Source organism: Coccinella septempunctata, chromosome 7 (genome assembly GCF_907165205.1).
Source record: "Coccinella septempunctata chromosome 7, icCocSept1.1, whole genome shotgun sequence".
Taxonomy (NCBI): Eukaryota; Metazoa; Arthropoda; class Insecta; order Coleoptera; family Coccinellidae; genus Coccinella; species Coccinella septempunctata.
The window spans coordinates 26916912-26933593 of NC_058195.1; the positions used below are offsets into that span (position 1 = coordinate 26916912).

A 16682-nucleotide genomic window follows, 5' to 3' on the forward strand; every position below is an offset into this window, starting at 1 on the left:
ACACAAGAATAAATTGATTCTTTGGCAACGCTTCTTAAAGTAGCGTACTGCTCTGATTATTTTGTTTAACTTTTATCAAATTTTAATTACAGTAGACACTCGTTCGAACATTTATTGAAAGATCTTGAGCTCATGACAGGAAAGTTAAAAAATGGAAAATATAATACTGAAGTTGAATGCAAATATGACGTGATATAAATAATTGATACATGGAATATTTAAAAAATTAATTATGTATTCATCAAGAATGAAAATTGGCAGTATAGGGTACTGAACTGAATAACTTGGCTCAAAATTTGGTAATTGCTTTACGAAAGAGAAGAAACAGTCAACTTAAATTTCATCTATTTATTCAGAACTCCCTGCTTGAGGTAGGTACTATAAAAACTTTCCTTCAGGCAATAGGGGAAAGAAAATACTCTTACGTAATATTGAAAAATATTTATTCACAACAAAAATTTAACAATGAAAGATTTATTATTCAATTCAACTATATCAATCTGAGTTGAAACAATTCGATAACTTCTGATGGAATATTGTCACCAAATACGTACCCTCATAACTCGAATACCCAATATAACTAATTCCACAAATAAATAACATCTCTCAACAATAGTAATGATTCGAAGAAAAACAATATTTTAAAATATCTAACTGATTCTCTTTCCGTTCATCCCAGTCTTTGAGCTATTGTAGATGAATTATATGGTGCTCATAAGTTTCTTATGATAACTTCAAACATAGAACAGGTAGGCTTAGTACATTATATCGCCAAATAGGAAGAAATATCGGGTGAAAAGTCTCCTCTTTGGTCTCAGTTAGAGTTCTTTATTGAGTAATGCAAAGCTTTCGGCCATTTGCATGGCCATCCTCAGGGCACTATAAATCAGAGGTTTGTACGATACTTCAATAAATTGAAACAATAAAATCTTACATTCAAATTGAACACAACTTTTTCAAGAAAGTTGGAACAGCAACCAAGGAAAATACATTTGTTAATCCAAAACCTCGTATCAGTGAACATTCCAAAATTTAAACCACGAAAAATCTTTCAGGTCGATATTTAAACTATAGATCTAATCATGAATATAAACACAATATAAACCTAGTGTTAGGACTAAGAGATCGTGTTGAGAGAATTGTCAATCCTGATTCAATACACCCCAATCTAGTCAAGTTGAGGGCTTTGTTGTTGGATAACCCGTACCCTCCTAGACTGATTATTAAATTATTATTAAACACTCCCAGTAGATCAGAGGTGAGACGTGAACTTAGAAGTAGGACTAACTGCCAATTCACAATGATGTTAATGGTTAGGGTAATGTTAACGGTGAGCTACAATGTAAACGCTTAAATAATAATAAATAATAGAGCTACTATAATACAGCTCACATCAATGTTGATGTCAAACGTGATGTTAATGATAATGATAAATATTTCTCGAATTTATTATTATTTAAGCGTTAACATCGTAGCTCACTCTTAATATTACCATTACCATTAACCTCATTGTGAATTGGCAGTAAAGAGGTTCCCACAGTTCCTTTTTGCTAAGGACTTGTCATCTAATGTTGATAATATTAGGATAGTAAAGAGGATACCACACACTTTGAGATCTTTATTATTTTCCAAAACTAAGGACATAACTAGTAAACTTAATAAAAATAATATAGTTTATAAAATTAATTGTGGGGTCTGTGAGGGGTCATATGTTGGTCAGGGTGGTAGAAATTTGAAAACTAGATTGAAGGAACATCAGAAGGACTGTCAAAGTCTGAAACCATCTACCGGTTTGTCTACCCATACCGTTGAGACTGGTCATCGGATGAATTTTGATGACGTTGAGATTTTAAGGAGCAGTAGCAATAGATATAAACGTATGTTCCTTGAATCACTTGAAATAAAATATTTGGCCCATCCTTTGAATCTTGCCACAGAATCATAGGAAATTAATCCCATCTATTGTCATATCGTAGATTTAATAATGGGGTCTAATAGAGAAACGTACGACCCTGGTATACACTCTGTTGTTGATGTGAACGAGTGTTGAACTGATGATGGTGACGTTTCGATCGGTTGACATATGATTGTTCTCTACTGCTTTATTGGCTGTCAACATTTTTTGACTGATAGATCTGTGTTTGTTTGCGTTTTCATGTTTCCGTGGATATTCTGGGTTCTGTCTTTCTTTGAAAGATTTTTTATATTTCGTTTCGTGGTTTAAATTTTGGAATGTTCACTGATACGAGGTTTTGGATGAACCAATGTATTTTCCTTGGCTGCTGTTCCAACTTTCTTGAAAAAGTTGTGTTCAATTTGAATGTAAGATTTTATTGTTTCAATTTATTGAAGTATCGTACATACCCCTGATTTATAGTGCCCTGAGGATGGCCATGCAAATGGCCGAAAGCTTGGCAGTACTCTATAAAGATTTCTAACTGAGACCAAAGAGGAGACTTTTCACCCGATATTTCTTTCCATCTGAAATAGTTAAATGGTGGTATCAGGATCAAGAACAGGAAAATGATACTATGTCAGTTCGCCTACGTTTCGGAAATATATAATATTAGTTCCACCTCCGTGTGTCGACGTATGTCTCTCGAAATTATTACTTTGTCTATATTTCACTGCGGTCTGATAATTTCTTTCCATACAAAATATATGAGATTTGGAAACTATTTTATTTATATAGAGGATAATGGGAGGATACAATTGTTTAGTATAGCCCTGAAGATGGAAAAATATATTTCCGAAACGTCGGCGAACTGACATAGTATCATTTTCCTGTTCTTGATCCTGATACCACCATTTAATCATTTGAATATACATAATTTGGATCACCAATTTGAATTGGATGAAATAGTTAAGTCGAGAGTTTCTTTTCCTTATCATATCGCCAAGTTCCACTAAACGGACTAGCCAAAAAATATCATTGGCAGAAAAAAGCAAAGGGTAAGTTTGTGTATGGTATGGGTAGTTACAAACACTCGGATGGGAAATAGCCCATGTAAGTAAAGAACGAACATACCATTACCAAGAATAAAACATCCACAAATTTTTTCATGTCTTCAGAATCTTACCAATATGGTTGATTGTACAGGGTGGGCAAAATTGGTGATACCTGAACTACAACTTTTAACCCAACGAGATAGACGAAAATGAATGAACCATTCATGGCGTCTTTTTTCGAGAAACTAATGATGCCATCAAATGCATTCCTGTATCTCCTTTTGTTTTCGAGTTATAGGCCAAAATTGAAATTTGGGCGATTTCAACTTTCATCATTATCTCCGTTCCTGTTTGTGCTAGGATGTTGAAATAAAAACATTATAAAGACACTTTTTTGATAGCAATCCAGTGGCGTACTATGATTTTTTGCACAGGTATAATATATTTGCTGAGCTATAATATAAAGTTGTGTTTTTTCTTATGGTCGTTTAAAATGACCTAGAAAAAATCGCCATTTTTTTCCGGTTCAGAAATATATCATACATCGGCCTCAGATTCGTTTAGATATTATGGAAAATATAATTTGTATGTGAATTTCAAATGATTGATTATTAAGTAGGCTGAATCACAGAATAATGTGTCTCTTCGCATGGTTTAATTATTATTTGGCTTTTGAATACTCAATTCAATCCTTCATGGTTTGATCTCGGTTTAGAACAACTGTCAGTTATTAGAATTATTCGAAGACATTATTGACGGCATTATGGAAATATTCGAAAATTACGAGAAATATGATATGTTAAAATGTTTTATTTTGGCGCATGAGGATGATAGAGCAGCAAGTGATGCATATTTCCATCTTTACCCCGAACGTACTCAACCCATTAGAGAGATATGGAAGAAGCGTAAAACGCCGACGTACGCTAATAACGTTATGCGGTAATGGAATAACGTCTTGCGCTATCTGGCTCGGAATTTAGTCGTATGGAAGATACGAATTTACGTTATTAGCGTAAGCAACAGATGATCGGTAAATGTCCAAGTTTGTTGTCGTTATAGGTTTCTAATGCTTTTTGGGTTGATTTTATGCTGTTTTTGTGGATTATGTGCGTTTATATGGATGCATATCTACAGGAATTTTTGTTTGTGGAGTTGGATTAAACTGTATTGAAAAATACCTGTTCACAGTGATGCTTTCATAATTTTGAAATTTATGGACATGGACCTATAAGTGGCCACTATAGTTACCAAGAAAAAATTGGAATATCACTTGGAGGATATGTAGAGATAACGTGTACATACACTTTAGTAAAGCAGTACACATGTACTGCTTTACTATTATCAAGCCATAAGCCAATGTCCAATCTAGATGTTTCTACTTTTATTAGTCTTAATAAAAAAAAGCTCGAATTGAACCCTTTTATTTCCTATTGAAAACAAGTTATAATACATAGTTCATAATCATCAATATGGGATTGAAATAGGTACTCAGAATTAAACACTAGGATGGAAATTTCTATTTTCATTCGACTCTTCCTTTCATGTGACCCATTAATTGAAGATATACACTTTTAACTTTGGTTATTAGATTATTCTTGAGGAACTCATTTCGTCTCTTCTGCTACTTTTCTCTTAAAAAAAATTCGTCTCAATGTCGATTAAGAGGCCCCTGTTTCAAAACATAACCTATTTCTGTCAATACAAACGGAAAAATAGTAATGCGCAAGGCAAGAAAACAACGTAAATTACGATAACGTTGAACGTTATCCACCCGTAAATAGAGAGTTGAAGTGCAGCCATGAACGTAAACGTTAACGTTATAATTGACATCTACGCATGCTCATTCGTCCGTTTTTAACGTTAACGTTAGCGTCAGCTTTACGGCCTACGTAAACTAGCGGTCTCCCACGTATACCTTAAACATCGACGTACGTTAACCGAACGTTAAACGAGTAGCACCGATGACTTGCGAATGGCCGAATTTTGATTGTTAAATGCAATTCTCGATAACCTCAAACTGTCATTGTTTACATTTCCTGTGTATTTTCTCATAATGAATGAAAATTATAGGAAATCAGCAGTGATTTGAAAGTTATCAAAAGGATTAAGTTAAATTACTGTGTTATCAGATTACATTCAGTACATAAGGAAATGGCTGAAACTACACTGCAATTCTCATGTCATCTCACATGAATATTTCATTGATAATAAAATACTTCCAAGCTGAAAATTCTCTTTATTAGGCATATGAATCATTAGAACATCAAAATTCCAAATGTTATTCCAGCTTTCGAAGCTCAATATTAGATAAAAGAGAGTTCACGCGAAACGAAAGCAAAATCAAATTGATAGGTTATGTTTAACGTCCGATGGATGATGATGGCAGCACTTCAACTGAAATTTCATTACAACACGTAAACGTTATATTTGACGTTATTTGTCACGTTAACGTTTACGTTCAAGCTAACGTTCTGTGCGCACTTCAACTCTCTATTTACGGCATGCGGTAACGTTAATACCGCCCGCTATTCTGAAAATGGAAATACGCATGCGTCGTAACGTTATTAGCGCTTGACGTTATTACCGCATGACGTCACAGCCCTCTTAAACACAGAGCCATGAACACTATGTCGCAACACCGCAAATAGCTTGGTGCGGAAGGCCGCAGTTAGTGCGCTATAGGAGCGCGATTTTCGAATACATTTCAATTAGTACTCTAAAAATCGACATGGGATGTCTCAAATTTAATAAAATATCTATAAGACACTATCCTAAGCCATACTTGGTCAAAGAATTGGATTGACTGATCATATTATGATTCGAGAACCAGTTAATGAAAATAATTTGATCTTTATAATAGCACCAAGAATGAATGAAAAATACAATTATTGTGGCAATATTCCATATTTTAAACCCTATTTATCGTTCATCAAGAACCAACAAAAAGGTGTGGTGTCATCTCTTCCCACAAAATTGTGTAAATGAACTCATGAGTCCAAATATTATAAATGAGTTAACAGTTAAGGAGGTTTGAGCAAAAACTGAGAAGAACTGTACGTTGAATAAATTTTCTCACAAAAAAAAACAAAACTGAAATAGAATTGTCCATACCAATATTTGACTCAAAATATAAATATGAAATTCAAATTCCTACATAAATAATCACAATCGACAGAGGTGAATCTTGAAGAACTATCGTATTCCCATTTTATCCAATTCTCTATTTTTTAGGTAATCTCAATAAATTATCCCGATCGAGAACTGTTGCTTTCTTTTTTCTAGAGAGTTGGAAAGGATTTGATAGTTTATATTTTTCACATGATTATTCAATTGAATATGTAAACAAAAGTTGAGCGACGTGGATACAAAACACTTTTTCAAATCACTTTCACAACTGCAAGTCCGTGAAAAATCACCAATATTAAATTCTAATTCAATACTACGACTTTTAATTCTACCAAGTCTGTTTTTGATATGTAGCAAGAAAAATTTGGATACATTTGATGACTTTTTCAAAAACTCCACATTCTTTCAATTGTGGACATTTCTTTGGCATAGATAAATGCTTCAGTGGTGACTGTCTCGAAATGCTATCAGCTTATAATATTAAATTTGATAAAATTTCACAATTCACAATATCGTTAGTACGTTAGTATCAAAATGATTTTCGCAAACTGCACTGTATGTATGTATTTATTTATTTTGGAATTTTTGGAGAAGGAAAATATACTAACATAATCATTTTCTGAAGATTTATTATAGCCTTGCTGCTAGATTTACAACATTTATTAGGTATGATACGAAATAGATCCTACAAGCAAAATCGAGTTCAAAAACGTTAGGTACTTTACCAAACGACAGTTCACTTCATTTCTTTTCAATCTTTTTATCAAACAATTCACTTCACTCATAGAATTTTTTACTCAGCATACAATTCACTTCACTCATAGCCTTTTTTTCTCCTTCAGCACACAATTCACAGCACTTTCAAGCACTAAAAACAAAAAACCAAAAACTACACATAACCTACAAACAACACGACGCCGGCAAGCACGATACGAGAACTAAAAATTTTAGGCCTTTCCCTGTGTTGCCAAACTTCCCCTCATCACGGCTATGTGTTAAGAGGGCTGTGATGACGTTAAGGATGCTTCCATATCTCTCTATTGTTAGGTATTTCAAACCGTAAGCAGATACGTTAGCTGTGTTTGGTTGTTTCAAAAAGCCACGTTCGAATAAATATTAAAAAAAAACAGCCAAGATGATTCAGAAGAAATTATTGGGGCTGTGACTATAAAACCAAATATATTATCTCGCCAATTAGAAGAGGAAATTGGAATCCCTCGCAGAACTGCCTTGCATATTCTGAAACGGGACTAATTCAAACCATACAAGTATCGTAAAGTTCATAGACTGCAAGATTCTGATTATAATAAAAGAACTCAATTTTGCCAGTGGTACATGAATAAATGTTCTGAAAATGAAAATTTCTATAGATCAATTATTTGGACTGATGAGGCATATATTGGCAGTAATGGAATAATGAACCGATATAATCACCATTATTGGTCTGACGAAAATCCTCGCCAAATTATGGATAACGGAATTCAACAAGGGCGATTTGGTTTTAGTATATGGGTAGCGTTGAATGAAGATGGTGTTTTAGCTTATCACATATATGAAGATAATTTGAATGGGGAAATATATGAAAATCTATTGCGTCAGCATATAGAACCATTCATCGATAATCTTCCTCTACAAGAATTAGAAAAGGTTTATTTTCAACAGGATGGTGCACCTCCTCATAATTAAAGGAATATCAAAAGTTTTTTGGACAGGAATTTTGGAAATAATTGGATTGGCACAAATGGACCTATCAAATGGCCGGCTCGATCACCTGATCTATCACCATTAGATTTCTTTTTTTGGGGATATTCAAAAGACTTAATTTATAAGAACACTTTCTCAAAAAAAATCAGTTGAAGGAAGTTGTGGAAAACTGTCTTAAAAGCATACGAAGTCTGTATATTCAGAATTCCTTCAAAAGTGTAAGGAAAAGATGCCGAATGTGTGCAGAAAACACTGGTCGCCAATTTGAGCACTTATTATAAATAAAAGATTCGTAAATTTTTGAAAAATAAATCTATAATTTAGCTTACATAATACACTTCATTTTAAATTTAACATAGATACAAACTGTATTTTTCATAATATCTGAACGAATCTGAGGGCGATGTATGATATATTTCTGAAACGGAAAAAAAAAATGGCGATTCTTTCTAAGTCATTTCAAATGACCAAATGTTTCCATAAGAAAAAACACAACTTTATGTTATAGCTCAGCAAATATATCTGTTGGAAAAAATCATAGTCATTCATTCATTCATTCATTGCTGTATCCCGTTACCGGGAATGAATCTACAAAAAGAAGAAGAAAAAAAAAAAAAAAAAAAAAAAAAAAAAAAAAAAAAAAAAAAAAAAATTCGAACAGACTTGTAACTTCTTAGTGCTAGTTGCGACTGTGTGCCCTCCTGTGACTAAAGAGACCCAACCGTGACCTGCAGATCCTTCCACACTCAGGGCATGGATAGTCTCCAACCAGATCTGGCCGCCGCTGTATCCTTCTCGATTCTCCACTATAACTGTGGACCAAAGACCTCCACTGTGACCTGTCTAACGCTAGTTGTTCCCAGTTATGATTAGCATTAACTGATTTTAGGGATTGATGTAGTGTATCCTTAAACCGCTTATACTGGCCTCCTGTTTTCCGGGCTCCCTCAGTGAGTTCGCCGTATAGAGCTATTTTGGGGAGTCTTGTGTCTTGCATCCTCAGAATGTGGCCGCTCCATCTGAGTCGGGCCCTCGTTACTTGAGTCTCAATTGTTGTACAACTCGCGCGCTGCAAGACTTCTGCATTCGAAACTTTGTGGAACCATCTGATGTGCATTATCTGTCTTAGATGACGTTGCTGCGTCTGTTCAAGCTGTTTAATATGTCGCCTGTAGGGAGTCCAGCTTTCGCTTCCGTAAAGAAGCGTTGGGAGGACCACTGCTCTGTAAACAGCTGTCTTGGTCTTCAGATTGAGGTCGTGATTTTGGAACACTCTGTCCTTCAGCTTCCAGAATGCCCGTGATGCCGAATTGATACGGTTGTGTATTTCCGTGTCAAGGTTAGCCCTAGTATTTATGAAGCTTCCCAAGTATTTGAACTGCTCAACCTGTTCTAGAGTTTCATTGTCCAGGCTGATATCTGTTTGAAGGCTTTCTGGCGGACTTACCAGGATTTTGGTCTTGTCAATATTGAGTCTAAGGCCTAAAGCTTCGTATATATGTTTATAGGTGTCCATCATTATCTGTAGATCCTCTGAGCTGCTAGCGATGAGTGAACAGTCGTCTGCATATTGAAGTTCCGTGATAAACTTGGTACGGGTTTTTGCTCTGAGGCGCTTCAGGTTAAACAGGCCTCCATCAAATCTGAATCTTATCCCAACACCTCTTACGGCCATGCTCATGTCAGCAATTATCGATACAGCCATGGCGAAAATATTGAACAGTAAAGGCGCTAATACGCAGCCTTGTTTTATTCCAGAGTTGGTTGAGAAATGGTCGGTTGTAGAGTCATTATGCTGTATTCTAGCGGTGTTGTTGGTATGAAGGCTTTTACACACTGCTAGGAATTTTTCGGGTACTCCTAGACGTGCCATGATTTTCCAGAGCGCTCTCCGATTCACCGAGTCGAATGCCTTGCTTAAATCGATGAAGGCTGTATAAATCCTTGATTGTTGTTCACGGACCTTTTCTTGTAGCTGTCGAAGTGTAAAAATTAGGTCCACCGTACCTCGATTTGGTCGAAAGCCGCACTGGGATTCAGGTAAAAGCCTCTCTAAGAGTGGAATCAGACGATTAGCCATAATCTTCGAGAGAATTTTACCGGCCACATTAAGCAACGATATGCCCCTGTAATTGTTGCAATTCGACGTATCGCCTTTGTTCTTATAGAGGTTGATAACTAAAGCGTCTCTGAAGTCTTGTGGCACATCTCCCTGTTCCCAGATCTTGCGGAATAGTATTAGGAGACTATTGACAATGTCCTCATCCAAGGCTTTGAATATCTCCGCCGGAATGCCGTCTAGACCAGGGGACTTATCATTTTTCATATTTTTAATCGCGCTTATGATTTCCGACATTGAAATTTCGTCATCAAGCGATGTCATCGGACTATACGCGGGAAGCAGTTCTAAAATGGATAAATCCGAGTCGTTATTTTGATTCAAGACCTGTGAGTAATGCTCCTTCCATCTTTCGAGAATTTTTCTATCATCAGTTAGAATAGCTCCATGAGCATCTCTTATAGGAAAGCTAGCTTTTCTGCTTGGACCGTAAACAGTTTTAATAGCTTCGAAAAAACGCCTGTAGTCATGGTTATCGGCGTAAGCTTGTGTTTCTCTAGCTTTTTTTTTCCACCAGCTGTCCTTGATTTTTCTTATTTCTTGACGGACCTCGCGTTTTATGTTTATGAAACCTATTTGGGCTGCAACATCGCCAGGCTTGTTAATTGCGGTTTTCATCGCTTTGTGTTTTGCATCCAAAAGGGGTGCGATATGAGTTTCGCTGTCGGCAAACCAGTCTGGGGATTTTCGGGAGCGTTCCGTGCCCAGTATTTCCTTCGCTGTATTTGTAAGGGATGACTTGAAACGGAGCCAATGAGTCTCAATGTCGTCGTTATAATCCGGTGGTGTTAGGCTACTTTTGACGGCAGCTGTGAATCTGTCCTTTGTAGAAGGGTTTTGTAGTTTGGATATTTGAAGGCGCTCTCTTAGATACTTCGGCTTGCGTTGATATTTTGGGCGCATTGAGATTTTCATTTTCGAGATTACCAGCCTATGATCAGTCCAGCACTCCAGATCTGCTCTGGGTTTAGTGACCAACACCTCTTTCAGATCTTTCCTTCTCACGATCACATAGTCGAGGGTATGCCAATGCCCTGAGCGCGGGTGGCGCCAGGTCCCCCTTGAATTGGGTCTCGTAATAAAATAGGTGTTCGTTATACACAGATTGTGTTCTGCACAAAGAGCCAGCAGACGTTCTCCATTCGAATTGATGCTGTCTGTGCCGTGTTTCCCTATTATTCCCGGCCATAGTTCTGAGTCTTGACCTCTGCCCACTCTAGCGTTGAAGTCTCCAAGGAGAATTATTCGTTCCCGTTTTGGGATTTTATTTAATGTAGCAACGAGTGTTTCGTAAAAAGTGTCCTTTAAGTTGTCAGAGGAGTTCAAAGTGGGTGCGTATACTGCAATGATGTTCACAAACGTGTTATTCGCTGCAGGAAAACGTAGGGTCATTAAACGTTCTGAGATACCAACTGGATTTTCGGTAAGTTTGGCGGCCAGGTCGTTTCTAATGGCAAAGCCTACGCCATGTTGTCTGATTTCGCCTTCCGGCAAGCCTTTCCAGAAAAATGTATACGCTTGTTCTACCAAGCTACCTTCGTCCGAAAAGCGTGTTTCGCTTAAAGCAACTATTGCAATGGATGTTCGTTGCAGTTCCTTATCGATTAGGGCAGTACGCCTCTCTGGTCGGTCGGCCTTACGGTTGTCTAGCAAGGTTCTGACGTTCCATGCTGCAAAAGCTATGTGCTTTTCATTGGTGTTTGTTCGATGATTCACTCGCTCAGGCACCCTCCCCCGGAGATCCGAATGGAAGGGTATTTTACCTCCGGATACGAATTTTGTCCTGTTCGACTGATCCATCTTTTTGTAGGAGCTGCGTTAGAAGGTGTTCAAAAGCTGCACTGGTAACGCTGTCAGTGCAACTTTGGTTGCGGCTACGACTAGATTATCTTGTGGCACAGGTAACCTGAGACGACAAGGTCTGAGACGTAACTTGAGCAACGCAGAGAGCCATTTCCTGCTCAAGCCGATGTTTAGGCTACGTAATTGTGGGAAACAGAGTTATACCGCTCATGTTCGGTCGCCAGAGCCTCGTTCGTAAGAACAGGGTGCACCGCGAGTAGGTGAGGTTGGCATTTGAGAGGAGAGGCTATAAAACGCATCCTTCCCCCTTACACCCCAATCATAGTACGCCACTGGATTGCTAACAAAAAAGTGTCTGTATAATGTTTTTATTTCAACATCCTAGTTCAAACAGGAACGGAGATGATTATGAAAGTTGAAATCGCCCAAATTTCAATTTTGGCCTATAACTCGAAAACAAAAGAAGATAGTGGAATGCATTTGATGGCATCATTAGTTTCTCGAAAAAAGACGACATGAATGGTACATTCATTTTCCTCTATATCGTTGGGTTAAAAAGTTGTAGTTCAGGTATCCCCAATTTTGCCCACCCTGTACAGTGCATCCCATTTTGGGTGAGACAGCTAGGTTTCTCGCTTGTTATTTAAAATAGAGCCTTGCGTTCCTGTCCTACTCTTTTGTGAAACTCAAGTTTTGCATAACTGTTTCCGTTTATGAGATACAGAACGTTTTTGGAAATTTATACTTTTTGGACCCCTTCTTTTTCTCCGAAGGTATTAGAAATAATACTGAGCTAAAACCTACGTCTGATACAGAATTCTGCGTAAAATCCAGTGGCGTACTAATTTTTTTTTTCGAGGTATAGTTTTGAAGATACGACACAAACCGAGACACAAACCTATATTAAATTCGTTTATTTTTTCCCTTCAAAATGATGTATGATAATGAATAGGTAGGATGTTCAGAAATGCTAAAAAACAATAAAACATCACATAATGATGATTTTTTGTTAGTGGGCCATGAATTTTCCAAGTTTCAATAAGAGGACCTTTGATTATCAAAAGTAATAGGTCATGGATGATACAAACATCTTGTTGTTATTATGGCTATTATGTTTTTGAGAGAATTGTTTTATCAGGTAAGCATTAAAGAGAAAAAAAAACTTTTCTGATCTAGCTGATGACATGAGGAAAAAATTTCATAAGTTAAGGAAATCGACAGCTATTGTAGATGTTATTTCTCATCCTTTTAATATGAATGAACTAACATCTGCAATTAGATGCACGAAATCTCGAAAAGCTCCCGGGTTCGATGGCATTTATCCAGAATTCATGAAACACTTGGGGGTAAAAGCTTTATATTGGCTATAACCGTTTCATAGTGATATTTTGAATTCTGGTAATTTTCAACTGAATTTAAAAAAGCAAAAGTTATTGCAATTTTGAAACATGGTGAAAATTCTTCGGATCCGAATAATTATTGTCCCATAAGTTTATTGAGTGTCTCATTCCAAATTCTTGAAAGATTGATCCAAATTAAGATTGATACATATGTTGAGGATGTTTTACAAAATTGGCAGCGAGGTTATAGAAAGAATAGAAATTATTCTGATCAGGTACTGAGCCTGACTACTTTTATTGAATCGGGTTTCAATAATAAGAAGAAAACAGGAGCCTCATTTGTAGATCTATCATCGGCGTACGATACGATGTGGAATGATTGTTAATTTTTAAACTTCACAGTCACTTAAAATGTGGTAAATTGATTCGTTTGATAAAAAATGTTATGTTTTACAACATAATTCCACTCCTAAATATCTCGGAATAAAATCAGATTCTTCATTGAATGTCAAGGTTCATTCGGAAAGTTTAAGTTTAAAATTATAATAGAGGAAAAATATACTTCAAAAACTAGCTGGTTCTTCTTGAGGTGTTGATGCCATCACACTTCGTACGGCAGCTTTGGCCTTAGTTTTTTCTGCTGCTGACTACTGTTGCTCTGTTTGGTTCAACAGTGCGCATGTCAAAAAAATCGATATCCTACACAATGATTCTATGAGGATTGTTATTGGAACTATCAAATCTACACCTCTGTATTGGTTACCCGTTCTGTCAAACATCGTACCACCACATATTCGCCGACAGGTGGCAGTCTCGAAATCTTGGAATAATTTCCATTCCTTCCCGAATTTATTCCCAATTTATCATATTTACCAGATTCTAGAAGTGCCAGATTGAAATCTCGTAAGCCTTTATGGACCAATGACTTTCTTTATTCGACTAATAGCCATATAGAATTTTGGTAATTGGTGTACCCTAAATCGACTTAGCACTGGCCATGGTCGGTGTAATAGCATGCTCCTTAGCTGGAATGCTGTGGATAGTCTAAGATGTGAGTGTGGCGCAGAAGAAGAAACCATAGACCACTTGGTAAAGAGTTGCAGAATATATAAATTTTAGGGTGGTTTCGAAGGCATTCATTCGGTGACCGATTCTTTTTTGAGATGGGTTACAAATTTCAAAATTATTCAATGAGAAATATAAAATTCGATATCCCTCTCGTTTTTGTTTCTTTTTTCTTTTCAGAGTATTCTCACTTCGTCAACCATCATGTTAGAAAGAAGGGGCAATAAGTTTTTGGATTTTGTCCTATGAAGAAGATGTCCTTCAATATAATAATTTCAGTTTATTCTCCCCACAAATTCATTATGATTACACTGATACGGGCAAACGGAGTTTTTTCTTAGGTTTTTATATCTGTTTTTATGTATCATACAAAGATATGTATGGTACCCCGTTATCATTTTTACTCTGCTTACACTGAGATCTGGAACGGGGAAAAGGTTTTCAGGATCTGTCTCTTATTGCCATTTCTCTACACACGCTTCATTGTTTTCAGATTGAAAAAGTTTTGTAATATCTATTTCTAAAGAATATATATTAAGGGTTGGCCATCCATAACTTTCCACCCCGAATTTTGAGCTTTGGTATGGAATAACGAAAAAACGCACGGAAAAATTTGTTGAAAGAGGGACAAAGATGGGTGTTTAAATGAGTTTGATATCACAACCCCTCTAGCTCAAACCCTAACAGCTTTCATTTTTGAATAGGGAAAAGGGATCGAGCAGCCTCTTGTTAGAAAGGTAATTCAATTTCCTGCATGAGTGTATTTTTTTTCATCGCTTTATTATTATACAGAGTGACCCAGTATTTTATCAATAACTTTCACACGCCGAATTTGTGTCTTTGAGATGGAAAAAACGCTCGGCGGGTGAAAAAATGAATTCTCGATCACTACGCGTATGCTAAACACATGATGACAATGCTGAAACCGAGACAATAGGTAACTGAAAACGTGAAAACAAATAATATTTACAAAGTAAATCGTGCGCTTTCGTTTAAATTGAAATAATTGCTGTTAGGGTAGCGGCTAGAGGGGTAGTGGTATCGAATTCATTTTTTGACCCGTCTGAGCGTTTTTTCCACCTCTAAGATCCAAATTCGGCGTGTGAAAGTTGTTGACGGAATACTGAGTCACTCTGTAGAATAATAAAGCCATGAAAAAAATAATACATTCACGCAGGAAATTGAATTGCCCTTTCAACAAGGTACTGCTCGAACTCTTTTCCCTATTCAAAAATGAGAGCTGTTAGGGGTTGCGGCTAGAGGGGTAGTGATATTAAACTCATTTGAACACTTTTATTTATTTATTATTATTTGACCTGTCTGAACGTTTTTTCGTTATTCCATCCCAAAGCTCAAAATTCGGGGTGGAAAGTTATGTATGGCCCACCCTGTATATATTATTGTGTTTCAGAACAACAGTCCCGTAGAAATTCGTGATCAAAAGAGGCAGCTTTCCAGGATTCACAAAACCGCTCTTTTAGAGCTATTATTACAACTAGGGAAATATGAATAGTATATTTGCCGAGGTAGTCATAGTATAGTTGTTATATATTCTACATCTCTTTTACCAAGTGGTCTATAGTTTCTTCTTCTGCGCCACACTCATATCTTGGACTATCAACAGCATTCCAGCTAAAGAGCATGCTATTACACCGACCATGGCCAGTGCTAAGTCGATTAAGCATAGTTGCACACACACCGATTTTGGACGGCCGATTTTATATCGGTCGTCCAAATTCCAATAGTGAACCACGTGTGGGAACGGGACCTTGCACATACGCCGACCACTGATCGGTGACGGCCGGGCCGTCCAAAATCGGTGTGTGTGCAACTAGGCTTAGGGTTCACCAAATTTTTGTAGGATATCAAAACCAGGGACTTTTTTTGAAATATCAATAATCATTCTGATTGCCAAAATTCTATATGGCTATTAGTCGAATAAAGAAAATCATTAGTCCATAAAGGCTTACGAGATTTCAATCTGGCACTTATAGAATCTGTTATTTGATAAAATTGGGAATAAATTCGGGAAGGAATGAAAATTATTCCAAGATTTCGAGACTGCCACCTGTCGGCGAATATGAGGTGGTACGATGTTTGACAGAACGGGTAACCAATGCAGCTATTACTATTATGATGACTCTAGCCTTGCGGCTTTCACTCTCCTCTCCAAAGGATCATTCACTTATCCCAGATCAGATATCAAAAGGATTAAGCTCTGTGTTGGTCGGGTCCGCGCTGCTCCTTGGCTATCTGATATCAGACAACAATTTTTTCTAGTTGATTTGCTCTTGACAAATTAGTGCAAAAATTTACTCAGGAACAAATCGTTTATTTTATTTTTTAATTGATTATGTTTCAGAGATTGGGAGTGAAAACCCTTAAAAATTTCAGGAAATGCAGAATCCTCCCAGAATAAATTTCAATCGATATCTTCTTGTTCTCGGTTGGATTCGTGATCTACCCGCACTTCTTGTCGGAGTATATGGGTATTCTGTGTACCGTTCTCTCACTCCCCAGCAGTACTGCTCTACGCATGACTTGGTAGTCAAAAGTCCCCTCCCCCCCTCGTATCT

At 36.8% G+C, this 16682-nt stretch overlaps 1 protein-coding gene across 4 annotated transcripts in view; it reads left to right on the top strand.

Annotated features, from left to right (window-relative positions):
- The window catches only part of LOC123318010 (eye-specific diacylglycerol kinase), a 291641-nt gene that overhangs the window by 259432 nt on the left and 15527 nt on the right, over nucleotides 1–16682 (top strand). The gene's annotated exons all lie outside the window — the stretch shown is intronic.